The sequence below is a fragment of the Endocarpon pusillum genome, assembly GCF_000464535.1.
Source record: "Endocarpon pusillum Z07020 unplaced genomic scaffold scaffold691, whole genome shotgun sequence".
NCBI classification, from domain to species: Eukaryota; Fungi; Ascomycota; class Eurotiomycetes; order Verrucariales; family Verrucariaceae; genus Endocarpon; species Endocarpon pusillum.
In genome coordinates, this window is record NW_006916620.1 from 90,160 (window position 1) to 104,590 (window position 14,431).

The following is a 14,431-nucleotide window of genomic DNA, read 5'->3' on the forward strand; positions in this document are numbered from 1 at the left end:
ATACGTCTAAAAGTAGTGTTAAATACAAACATTTCTATAGTATTAATAATATGTAAAATGTTAAGCAAAGAAAGATAAAGATTAAAGATAATTCGGCTAAAGAAAAGCAACTTAAGATGTAATCAGCTATAGAAAAATGTAAAGCTCCTAAGATTATTAAGCTCTCTAATAATAATAATAATAATACTATTCTAACTAGCAAGTTAGATTCTAAGCAACCCCTTACAAATTAGCGTCCTGCTATTCTAAAGCTTATATTAATTAGAGATGACACTAATTATAAGTTAAATCGCCTTTTAACATTGTCTCCTGAGATCCCTTTAATTGTATCTATTAGTCAGATAATGCATAAGGCTATACCGCGAGACAAAGCGAACAGAAATCTAGTCTAAGACTTTATAAGTCTTAAGAAAGATACTAGCAAACAAAGATAACAATCTAACAAACTACATTAGAGCATAATAATGTAATAGCCTTAGAAAGAGGGTCGTTCTAAGAATAATATAGAGAAGATTAAGTAAGAATTCAATATATAGTAAAGTCTTGTATTACTAATATAGTTATAAAGAAAATAGACTCCCTCCTGCTTCTATTAAGCATCTAGAGCTAATTGATTCTACTTATAAGGCTTTCCGAATCAACAAGACAAAGAAAAAGGCCCACATAAAGTCCTTATTATATCATAAGATTCTAGGCATTAAAACTCCCCTCTTTTTCTATTAGCTGCTTACTATTCTATAGATATCCTTACTGACACAGCTCAAAAAAGATTATCTTGAACAGCCGCCTAGAATAAGCAAGATTAGTAGCTACTTCTCGTTAAATAATTGTTTCTTTATCTGACTAGCAACTAGACTCTAGTATTAAATATTTTATTTATTATTCAACATTACTAACATAATGTTAGGGCTCGACTCGGCTGAACTAGTCTAGATGGAACTAGGCTGTCAAGACAAGACAAGGTCCAAGTGGGTTTGTTGAGTAGAGCAGGGAATACAAGTGAAGTGTACTATCAAGTCGATAACATGAGTTGACTACGAAGACTATAAAACTATCTGGGAAATGAGCGTGCTTATATAGGTTAAGAGATTCGTGCTCATGGCTGCTCATCCATGAGCGCCTGTAAGCGTTGCTCATCAGTCCCCCCTCATGAACACCTTGCTCAAGGCTGTCTCCTCATAAGCGCCGCTCAAGGTCGTCTCCTTATGAGCGCTGCTCAAGGTCGCCCCCTCATGAGCGTGTCCTTTAGCCAAGCCCCTCAGGCATGGTTAGTTCCAGGGTCTCCTCACACAGGGTCCTTCGGTCTGTGCAGCCTCTAAGGCCTGTCGGTGCCTAGTGTGTTCACGTGCTGTAACACATAATTGATAACAAGATATCGAATTAAATAAAGATGTAGATATCTTAACACAACACTACATAATTCTGTATAATAAGCAGATAAGACAAGAAATATGCCTAACTAACTCTAATAGCCTAGAAGAGTGCCCTATTATTTATCTATATCTAAAGCATAATATTATAAGTTAATTTAATTTTAAGAAAGAAGCTACTCTCTTATCACGCCTGCAGGCCTTATAGAATCAGCTTAACAAAAATAAAAAAAGAATATTAATAATAAGTTTAAAGATAATTCATATATATTTATAGCCTATAGCAAAACTAAAGAGAGTAATCTTATAAAATTCAAGGGCTAAACCTATTCTAATTTACTAATACAAAATAAAATACCTAGAAATAAAGCTAACAAATATGTTATTCTAATAATAACAGATTTCTATTCTTATTAGGTCTTAACAAGATGTAATTTTACTAAAAAGAAAAGTTAAAGAATATATAATAATAATATTACCTAGAGTCTTATTATAAGAGATAAGAGCTATATAAAGATTAGCAAAGATAATCAGTAATTTATAATCCTAAGAAAGCTTAATAAGGGACTTAATAATTATTTCTATTTATAAATATTCTGTATTACTAAAACGCTTCTTTCTGAAATACTAAGAGCTCTTAAACTCTAGATTATAATATATAATATAAAAAGATAATAAAGAGATTTAAATAAAAAATAAATATTATATTTTAAGACATTAATAAAGAATAGTTTTAAGAGATTAAGACATTATTCTAGCAACTTAAGAAGCTTAGCTTTAGCTTTAACAAATATAAGACTAATACAAAAGTGTTAGCTAAAAAGACTAGTCTTTTTCTAAGAGAATTCTTAATTTATTATAATATTACAACTAAGATATTTAGCAAATTTCTAGTAGATTTGCTACTATAGAAATATTATAACATTAATTATAATATTATTTTAAGCTAGATAGATAACTTCTATATTAATAAGAGATCTTTAAGGAAATACTATTATAAGAAATTTCAAAAAAGATAAGATACTTAAAAGATTATAGAAGATCTGCTAAATAAGGAGCCTAAACCTAACCTTAAAGAAATATTAGACTCTTATAAAAATTAACAAATAATTACTAATATACTAACTTTATATAATCTATATAGTTAGATAAAGATTAATCTGACCTAGGCCTAGATCTTAAAGAAAGAATAATATATTAATTCTAAGGCCTTTTTATATTATAAGAATATCTGGCTATTATATTATTTAAGCTTAAAGTTATAAAAGATAATAAAGATTTAGATTATATTATAAAAAAAGAAGTACAGAATTAATTATTAGCAAAAAAAATTAGTTATTATATTAAAGAATCTTAATTAATAGTTTAATAACTGTTTCTAATTAAAGAGCAATCTTAAAAAAAATTATAATTATTACCTTAAATATACTCTTACTAAATAAAGTAGTAATAATCTAGTAATTTATAAATGAGATTAATTATAAAACTAGGGAATTATATCTATTAAAAGAGCGTAAGAATACTATTTAAGGACTAATTAAGATTCTTATAGCTGATTATAATCTTTATTATTCCAGAGTTATAGTTCTTACTAAGCCTGTAATAAAGTACACTAATAAGCAGCAAGCAGCAATACAGGTTAGAAGAATCAGTCAAACTGCCACCAAAACATGGGTATTACGGCTTGTGACCTAAGAATCTTCGCTCGAAATGATGATCCTGAAAGCTCAAGATGCAGCCTCCGATGCAGCCGAGCTTGCGATGTCCTACATCAGCACAACAGAGGACTGAGTGTTAGGGCGAACAGGTGGAAATGAGTTCGATCGAGATGTGCCTTGTAAGATGAGGGAGAGTTGGATGTGAAGTTGAGGTGAAAGGTCACTCGGTCTGTTGGCATCTGTAGTGGTTTCCTGTGCTATTACCCTTGGTCCTGTTTATGCGGAATGTCTTCAGGGCGGTATATTCAGAAAGGTCCATTCAGAAAGGTCCATTCACAAAGGTCTATTCGGCATGGAATCCCTTAGGGTCTTAACGTGACTCCACAGTAGTAATTTGTATATAGGTTTCGGAATGCGTTCGGGCAGGTCCATTCAGAAAGGTCCATTCGGCATAGGTCCATTCGGCGTTTAGGTCTTAGCATGACTGCGTAGTAGTAATTTGTATGTAGGATTCCTAGATTTTCCCAGAGAGATCCGATCCACTGCCATTCATAATTCAAGCTTGTTCCACTTCCTAAACAGGTATTGAGATAGATATCCTTGGTGTTGTACTTTTATTATCGTCGTTGCTATGGCCACCTCTTTATGGACTGCCCATCCTGATTGCCCAGAGCATATCAAAGCAGAGCTCGAAGCCCGTGTACGGTCCTTGCCTCCCTCCTTCTTACTGGCCCCTACGCCTAGGGAGGTCTTCGACAACCCTGACGTTTGTTATGAGCGTTTACAGGGCTGGGCCCTATCGCAAGGGTTTGCCATCGTCCGAACCAGTAGTAGCGCAAAAGCAGCTCGCCCGCGATTCGAATTTCGCTGTATACATCATGGAGTTGATACTCAAAATTTTCGTCAGCTTAAACAACACATTAAAAGAGATAAGGAGGATAGAATAACTAGCCGTCAAAAGTAAGAGGCTACTAAGATTAACGCTCGCAACTGTCCTTACTGTATTTGTCTTACTTATAAGCAAGTTGGCAAGCGTGGTTCTAGTGTATTTAGCTTTGTTTTAAGTATTTATTAAAATACTTATACTTATTTGATAGCTACTAACTTATTAAGATATAAAAAAGAGCACGTTAAGACGCTCTCTAGGTATTTATCTGCGATTAAGCTAGGTAAGTCGCTTTAAACAGCTAATATCTCTTATTCTGCTGCTCTTTAAGTGCTTAAACAGGTTGAATTTCCTCTTGATTATAATACTTACTATAATATTTAATCTTGCTTTGCTTTTGCTAAGCAGAATAAGTTTACGACGCTTATTATTACTTTAAAGAAGGCCGGATTTATGTTTAAATATTAAATAAAGAAGGAATTCAATTCAGAAACTAGTATAGTTATTAGTAGACAGTTATAATAGATCTAGTTTACTTATCCTTAGTAAATTCGTTATGCTTAATAATTTATAGTAGATTTTACTCTCTTTATTAATAGTATTTTTTAAACAAATATTCTTAATCTTATACTTCTTGTAACTACTAATATCACAAATTATAACTTAACATTTATAAGCTTTTTATCATTTGCCTATTTAGAAGCAAAGCTATCCTTTAAATTCATCTTTAAGAGTCTTAAAAAGCATGTTTTTTGCCCTTTTATCCTAATCTCACGCATTATTATTAGTAATCAAGCTACAGGCATTAGAGCTGCTATGCCTTTATCTCTTTCAGATATGATTCTTTAATTTTGCGATTAATATACTGTTCAAAACGTCAAAAAGAGGCTCGCTGATAAAGGCTATTTAAAGGAGATTCAGAAGGAGATGAAGTCGCTACTATAGATCTTTGTTAAGAGTGATACTTAGCTTGATTTAGAGGCTAATCATATAAAGATTTATGCTAAACTAAGGCTAGATAAGATATAATATCTTAATAAATATTAGGGTCTTAAAGAGTCGTAATTTCTGCGAATCTATACTCAAAAGTATTCAAATCTAGGTGCTTACTTAAATCAACGCTCTAAGAGCCTTTATCTAGGCATTAAAGTTATTCTGAATAAGCAACTAAGTATAGAGGAAGCTACTCAACGTCTAGGAGTTACTATAAAGTCGAAATTCAGACAGTTATCTCAAGAGGAGGCTCAAAATGGCAGTAAGTTACCTTATACGCTTGATTTGAAAGCATTTATACTGCTAGCAGATACTATATTGCTTTTTGCTATTTTGAAGATATCTTCTGAATAAGAGGCTATAAAAGATGAGATAAATAAGGGCTCTTTATACTCTAAGCCCTCTTGCTTTAAATGCGAGTTACTTATTCGATTTGGCCTCCTTTGCAAGCACTATCTTGCGTAGCCATTTAAGGATGGCGCCTCTATTCCTTAATCCTTAATACACCCTCGTTGGTGGATTAATAGCGAGCCTATTCGAATCGCTAAATAGACACCGACATACTGTACTTTCACTCTACCGATGTCCCCTTCACGACATCCTACTCCTTTCGTACCAAACCCTTATATCTCTCCTAAGAGGAACTAGATTACAGGGCTTGGCTTACAGGTTCTAGAGGCTAGAGAGGACCTTACAGGCTATGCCCGTACACGATACGATCAAGCAACTACCAATGCCCAACAGGGTCTAGTTGAATTCGCTCAAGAGCTCAAGGAAGATGATCTTAATACTCGAATGCCACATATTGTTAAGAGGTCAGGATGGAATAGACAGTTCAAGAGTCACGATAAGACCAACAAGCGACTTATGACAGGAGCTGAAGCAGCTGAACGAGACGCTAATCATAGAGAACAGGCTGCTGCTTCTCAAGAGGCACGCCAGAGAGCTAATATAACCCCTGCAGCTTCATTTGTAACAGGGCCAATACCCTCTGCAGAACCTCCTCCTCCTTCTAGCGTGGAGGGCATCCCGGATACTCCTCCCTGTGAGTTCGCCGCTGCTGCCGCCACCACCGCCACACCCCGTCAGTCCTCCCTAACTCCTGTCGGTGAAGAAGAAAAAGAGGAGGCTTTTATACCCCCTCCTTCAACGGCGCCAGCAGCAATGACGCAATCAAGAGCTGGCTGCAAGAGGGCCCCCACAATGAAGGCGTTGGAGGCTGAAAAGGCGCCAAAACGAGGGATACGACAGGGTAGAAACGGATCAGGCAGAGGGACCAAGAGATAGAGCTATATCTGCAACACCACGTTTTCTATATCCATTTCCTAATAGAGAAGTCATCATAACATCAATAAATAGTATATATCTCTAACTTATGTAAAATCTTCCGGAAATCTTCATATCATTCAAATGATCATGACAGGCAAATTTACTAGTAATGTGTATGACGTAAACCCCGCCAAGACCTAAACGCCGAATGGATCTATGCCGAATGGACCTTTCTGAATGGACCTGCCCGAACGCATTCCGTATAGGTTTCCTGCGCTAATCCTACTCAATGCCATTTATTGTTCTCTGCAAATTTGAGGTTTCTGTTGCTTCCTAAATAGATATTAAGATAGATATTCTTGATGTTTTGTACGGCTGCTATAATGACGGCTCCCTGGACTGCCCATCCTTACTGCCCTACTTATCTTCGTGAGGAGGTTGAGGCCCGCGTTAGAGCCTTCCCCGTCTCATATCTCGTTGAGCTTGTTAATGGCGAGGTCTTTGACAATATAGAGCTCTGTCGAGAGCGTCTTCAGAGCTATGCCTTTTGCTCAGGGCTTTGTGACAAAGAGCAGAAAAGCTGACTCTTATCACCCAACCAGGCCTGGGAAGTTTGAGCGACAAGATGCCGCTTTCGGCAGCTTCGCAGCCCATGTCACCAATACCCAAACGACCAATGCTCAGACGAACGATGCCACCCAAGAAACCTCTGATGAAGAGACAAGACCGCTAACAGTTCGCTTCTTTCCTCACCAAGACTTACGACAGGGCCGGCCATCATTATTATTTAACCTAATCATTCAAGCGCTTCTGTATAAGTCTTTCATCATCTGTGTCAGATGATATTCAGAGCAGGAAGGCATTCTTATATTAACTCTAGCTAGATTATCAGATGCTCTAGTAGGCTTTAAGTCTAAGGTAATTAGTTATAAGCATTATAAGTTTAGCTTCTTTTAATAACAGCTAGCAGATCAAGGATATAAGCAATTTCTTAGGCACTTTCTTAAACTCTATTAAGCTTAGTTAACTAAATACTAAGTTAAGGTTATATCTTATTAGACAAGGTAATATTATCTAGCTTAGTATTAACCTCTATAGTAAAGAGAAAATAATATTTAGGTATATAAAGATCTGTATTAAATATAGTTATGCTTAGCAGAAACGTTTAAATAACTTTAAGTAAATAGTACTTAAATATTATTATTAGGCCTTTATTAATTAATTTACTTCTTAATATAATTTAGTATACTTAGTTACAAAAACTAGAAAAAAAAAATATAAAAATAAACAAGAATAAAGATAAATATTTAATATATCTAGAAGATATTACAGTGAGTCTATCCTTTTATAAAAACCTAAGTCTATTCTAAATTTTTTATAGCTGTATTATTCGTTATTTATTACTATATATGCTTATATTTAATACTATAAACATATTTGTTGCATATTTATAAATAGTAGTTACTTATAATTTATTTATTTTAATTATTATGTTATTACTAATCTAGAAGTTAAGTTTAATATAGAAGATAAAAAAGAATAGGAGTAACCTCTAGAATTACTAATCTATATAAAAGATATACTTACTATTATAACTTAATCTATTAATTTACTATAGAATTTACAGAATACTATTTATATTAGTAATGTAATTATAGCCTATAATAAAGTAAGTAATATTAATTTTACTAATATATAATTCGAAGGCAATATAATTAGATAATTCTATACTTATACTCCTTATTCTACTAACCTTACCTTATAACAAAGTATTGTTTTTAGACCTTAAGGTAAATATAGAAAATTCCTTTTTATAGGCTTTTTTTATTTATAGAATGTCCTAATTAATGAAGTAAAGGGATGACTATATAATTACTTACTACTCTTTACTTAATACGTAAGTGTTAGCAGAAAAGCAGCTATATATCTAGCATTCCTTTCGCTTGCCAGCCTAGAGAGGCTTTATGTATTTTCATTTGCTTCAGAGTGCCTGTACCACTTATTATCTTGCCTTTATTATCTTTGAAGCTGTAGACCTAGATGTGCTTGTCAGGATCCTCTTAGGAACCAAAATCCAGGGCCACCCAAGGGGGCAGATAAGGATCTGTAATATATTGCCACTCTATCTTAATCGCACAGCGTACAGCAGGTGTTGTCACTGTAGTTCTATGTGCCTCGCACTCTTATAAATGAAATAGAAAGTTGCTTTATAGATTCCAGGATTTGCTGTAGTCAGGACATGAGGGAAGCTTGCATAGGTAGGCCTATATATATCCTGAAGAAAGTTCAGCATTATTAGCTTTATCATCAAACTCGGAAGGAACAGAAGGGCTAGAGACTAAGGTAGTCATGTTTCAGCGTTGCTTTAGATCGAGGTGATTAAAGAAGTAGTAGATTGAAGGTAAAATAAATTAGATTTGAGATTGTGAGGCTGCATAATCTTTAGTTGTTGATTAACCCTGACAGGGACGCTCAAGCTCTGCAGTATAACAAATACGCCTCTAACAGGGATGACTGCTCTATAAACAGAGGCTTGTTTAGGAACTGCTAGGACTATGTTCGTTGTGATAATAAAGGGATAGTGTGAACACAAATAGATAAGGTGAGACTGATTAGAGTAACCTTGAGTGTAAAGAGAGAAGTAATTTAGGTGACGAGTTCTAATACAGATACTATATATATAAAATTAATGCAGATCAGGTGCTTAGGTAATTGAATTATAGTAAAGTCACGATTTAAAGCAGTTGCACCTGTACTATACAACTGCCCTGCTGTCAGGCGGTTTGTTTACTGTTAAGTAAGTGGGTCTTGTACTCTATGCTTATTCTAGTACAACTTGAAAATATATTAGTAAAGAGCTATCTGAAACTTTTTAACTACCAGCTTCGCTCTTATAACTAAGAGAATTGTATAAAGATAAGAGCCTGCTCTACTTATATTATTTAGAATTGCTAATGCGTCTTTAGGGATGATTAGGAGTCATATCTGACATATAAAAAACGTAAGAACGAACTATGCAGTAATTATTTGAACTTGTCGCAGATTATACTAGCCAACATTAGCTTAAGGAGAGCTGAAAAGGAAGCAATACTAATCCTAGCACAGGTAAAGCAAGATGCCCAACTTCTTATAATCTTAAGCATGGATTTCAAGACAAAGTAAGCTAGACTTTCTATATTAATATCATTCAGAGTAAAGAATTTGAACTTAGAACGCCTATAATCAGAAATTTAGCAACTGAGCTTGACTAAAAAACGAGTTTCTAAATGCTATAAGGCAGATAGACTAGCTTATAAATAGTTGTTTTGACACATTAAAGAATTACAGGAACATAAAGAGGAGTTATTTTATAAACTCCTCTCCTAGGTATAATATTGTATAATTAATAACTACTTTAAGTATTAAGATACTAGTAAGGTCTGCATCTTCTTAGACGGATCTGAATAATGTACCAAATGCTAGTGTCCTCCTTGCCAACATTATTAAGGCAGTATAGATAATAATAACACTAATTAAATTGAAGCTGCCTTAAAGAACATTAATAGCTAGATTAAAGAAGTTTTGTCTTGTAATCTCCTTAACTTAAATATTTATTAATTACTAAAAGCACGACTAGAGCAAGAGAATAATACTATAATAATATATAGAGACCGCTTAGGTTCAACATCCTAGGAGCTAGAGGATTATGCTTATCGTTTCTTATACATAAAAAAGATAAGGAAGGAGCTCGAAGACTTTCGTAAGCAGAGCCTTATAGATGACACTAGCTATTAAGAGCTTTAAATACGAAGGCGGATATTAGATGCGTGTTACTTTGAACTCCTCTAGCGTGGATTGTTCTACTATAAGGAGCTAGAAGAACTTACTAGATATCCTGAACGGTGAGGTTACAAAAGGGCGAAAGTTATAGACTATAATGAATTCTGTAAGGCAGCTGAATAAGCAGCCGAATACTCTGGCGAGTGGCCGGAGTCACCTTTGCTTGCAGGAATACAGCCTGACGGGAATATAAACTAAGAAAATGCATCAGACCCTGGCGTAGAACTCTGATACTGAATTATCACTCATACACAGCTATTGCCGTACGCAATTTTAGACCAATAAAGAGACCTGGAAACGGAGCTGAGATATATATCTCTTTCAAGAGCTCGGACCCACTCTTCCTTTGAATGCCTTGGACGCATCTTCTGTATAAACTTCAACCCTTCTTTCGCTAAGAGTAACCCTGTCAAGTTTAATATTATTAAGCTACCTTCTTTCCTTCCAAGAAAGCAGCAATGCTTCAGTCTCTCTGATACCCAGATTTCACTTCTTTAAGCCACGTAAGAAAGCAACATAATATTAGTATTTTCTACTAGTAAGGTCTAAATACTACCTCCTTATTAAAGAGCACTAGATTTGTAATTATTACGTTGCTTTTGCTAGGGTTAATATAATCGCTTTAAATGCTTCCTTAAGCATTTAATTAAGAGGCAATAGTCTATTACAAACTTATTTATTAAAGTCTTAGACTCTAAAGAGTTAGTAGTTATATTAAAATCTTTATTTAGCGAGGTTCAAGACTCTTAGCTTAGCGCTTTAATTATGTAGACTTTGTCTAATAAATCTTTAGTTGTAAAGCTTAAGATCCCGCTAAAGCTTGCATTAATAACTAGTATGCCAACTTAACTATTATTTGCTTTCTTATTTGCCCGCTTAATTGCTTCGTCCCTCTGCTTCTTTACCTAGTCTCTCACATTTTAATATGTAGTTGCTCCTTAATAAAAGCTTTTAGTATTACTAGTTATACCCTAAGTATAAGCTAAGTAATATAATATTTAGGCTAATCTTCAGGACTAGTTAGCTTAGTAAGGTAATTAATATATATCTAGAGTAAGCTAGTGCTATTATAATAAACGGACATAATTATATAAGCCTTATTATTATAGGTTGCTTTATCCTGCCTATATAATTAAAAAGTATATATATCCCTCGCTCCTAATGCACTATTATAATATATCTATTATTTAGCTATTATAGCAGTTCTACTTAGCCCTTTAGCCTCTAAGAAGAAGTTTAGCGTAATAAAATGGTTATCCTGTATTAAGGGAATAATATAGCCACTTAGCTTATTACAGACTTATTAGTTAAGCTGCTTAAGGTATATGCTATAGTAAAGGTCTGGTTTAGTTATTATAAACATATCATTTATTAGAGGTATAAGGTTTGTAAAAAAAACGTCTTTTTTAACATATTTATTATTTTTTATCTTGCCTTTAATAATTAGGATTACTATTTTAATTGCTTTGTTCTCTTTAAAGACATATATATCTGCTTTCTAAAACTTTTTAAAGTTTTTATAAAAAAATTATAATAATAATAAAAAGGGCTAAGGTTATATTAATATTTTGTTAATCTCTTTTAAATTATCTGGCTTTAGCAGAACTTAATTATTAGGATACTTATATCTATTAGGATAAATACTATTATTAAATAAGCTTTTATTAAAAGTTATAATTATAAGGTCTATTATTCTTTGTTATTTTAATATTTATAATATTTATAATTAGTTTAGTATTTATAATAGATGCTAAACTCTATTTTTAATCCTGAGAACTAGATTTGCTTAAGCTTATTATATAATTAAGAGGATTAATAGGTTCTAGTAACTTGAAAGCATTATTAGCTTTAGTACTTATTAATAAATATCTTGTAATACTTATGCCCTTTAGCTCTAAAAGATCTAGACTACTATTTCTAGCAAATTACTTTATATTTATTAAAGTCTGTAGTTCATAATAATAGAGAAAGTTAAAGGCAGACTAAGTAAATTAGTAGTTTCTCTTTAAATTAGTAAGAAAGTTTTGTGTAATAGGCTAGTAAGCTTATTAATATTATAAATAAGATAGGCTTAAAGCAGGTTAACTATTCCTTTAGTTTAACTCTTTTAATACATTTTTAATTAATCAGATTTTTAATAAGTTATTCTAAAACGCTATTAATAATTAAGATCTAGTAATAAGATAATTAAGCTTCTGCCTCTTTAACTAAGGTTGTAACGTTTTGTATTAAAGTATACGTTACTTTATATATTAATATTTATATAGGTTAGAAGATTATAATTTAGGTATATAGTAATTATTTATAATAGGATTATAAAGGAGGCTAAGAATAGATAAAGAGCAGCACTTATATCCTATATCTATTGCTATACCCCTTAATACTAATAGGTAGCATATGTTAGGAATTCTGTTCTTATTACATAAAGACCAGATAAGCGGGTAGTAACTAAGCAATTAGTAAAAACTAATTATTAGTTAAAGCATTAGCGGCTAGGCTACATAAGACGCTAGAAAGTATACTTTAGTGCAGAGTTAAACTATTACTAATAATAATCTTTAATTTCTTTAAGTTTAATTTATTAGGACTTTTATTAGGATTTATTAAAAAAGGCTTTTTAGCTAACTTATATTCCTAGGGCCTTAGCAGCGGCAGATAAGGTCTTTTAATCGTCTAATAGTAGTTAGTTTATTAATACTTATAGATAGGGCCCTTAATGTACTAAGCTACTTTTCTCTTTATCAGATTAAGAATATAAGATAATCCTTAGAGAAAAGAGCTAATAAGTATTTACTAAAGGATTAGTTATAATATATATTATTATATTTATGTTTTCTGCCTACTAAGTCTAAATGCTGGGTTATTATTAGAGGCCTTATTATTAAATAATATCTCTTTTAATTTAATTAATTAATAAATTATAAATAATGTGATTTATAAGCGTCTAGCATATATAAGCGTCTAGCGCACTTTTCTTCTACATTACAATCTTCTAATTATCATACGCAGCCATAACACTAGAAAATCAATTATTCTCTATGTCGCTATCTTCCTCAGATGTCTCTTCAACCTCCTGACAGGTTCGTACATTATGGTTAGTCTTGCCGCATCTCCTATAATGCCTTAAGCCTGACAACCCAGCTTGCGCAACACCCCCTTCTATCACTTAATCGCTGTTATATAGTCACTCTCTGCTTAATTAAACTATGTGCATCCTCTATAGTAAGTGCACCTCTAGCTTGTACGCGTGTTTTTTTGGCCCTCTAACGCTTTGCAAGAGCCTTATTAGCTTTGTGAAGCGTACAGACCTCCTTATGTAGAAGGGTCATTTAATGAGCAATCAGCTTTATACCCTTCGCTAGCTGCTTAACAGCCGAAAAAACACTACTTGGAGAGCTTTCTTGATGCCTAGTAATACGATATCATACATGCTCTGATTATGAAATAGTCTCATAATGATTATGTGATGTCTAAGAGACCTATAGATTAGCTTAAGAAAGAGGAGGTCCAGTTAGTATTAGCGTCTATAGCTTAATATCAAGCTTGGATAAGACAGCCTAAGGGTTATATAGTATAAGACTAGTACCTTAGAAGCCAGCTTTAATGTTTTTAGCTATTATTATATTAAAGTAGGCAGCTTTAAAAATAAGAAGAAACTTAGTCTTAATAATATAATTAATATAGGCTTTAATAAAATTCTTAAGTTCTTTACTATATAATTGCTTTAAGATACTAAAATAACTAATATCTAATAATTAAGTAAAATAAGAAGAATATATAAAAAGATAAAAAATAATAATATTCTTCTTTTTACAAAATTCTTTAAACTAGATAAATAAATAATTCTTATAATTATCTAAGATAATTATTTAATATATATTCTTCTATTATATAAAAGTATACTTATTAAAATACTTAATTTAATCTAAAGCTATATTATTATTTATTTAATTATTACCTAAGGTCTTAATTATTTAAGAATTAAGAAGGTTATATTTAATATATTAAAAGGCAAGATAATTAATATCTTATAAAATTAAGAATAATAATAATATAAAGGTATTACTACTTATATATTTAATTGCTATTACTTATTTATAATTGCTATATACTTTATATATATATTAATTATTAGTTAAAATCACGTATTTATCTAGTCAGGATCTTTACAGAGGGCTCTCTAGAAGTCATATACATACAAAAAACGTGTCTTAAGCTCAGGGCGATATTATACGAAATTATATAGCCACTGCTTACTAATAGGCTTTATATAATGTGTCTGGCAGAGGAGATCAGCTATATCTCGTACGTTATTAATCCGGGGCAGGAATCCTCGTGAATCTAAGTCAAGGATATATTGTATAAGTGTCTCTTCTTTAGTCAGGGTCAAATTATGTTAGGCATTACATTCTTTAGCCTTTAGGGTATAGCCCTTT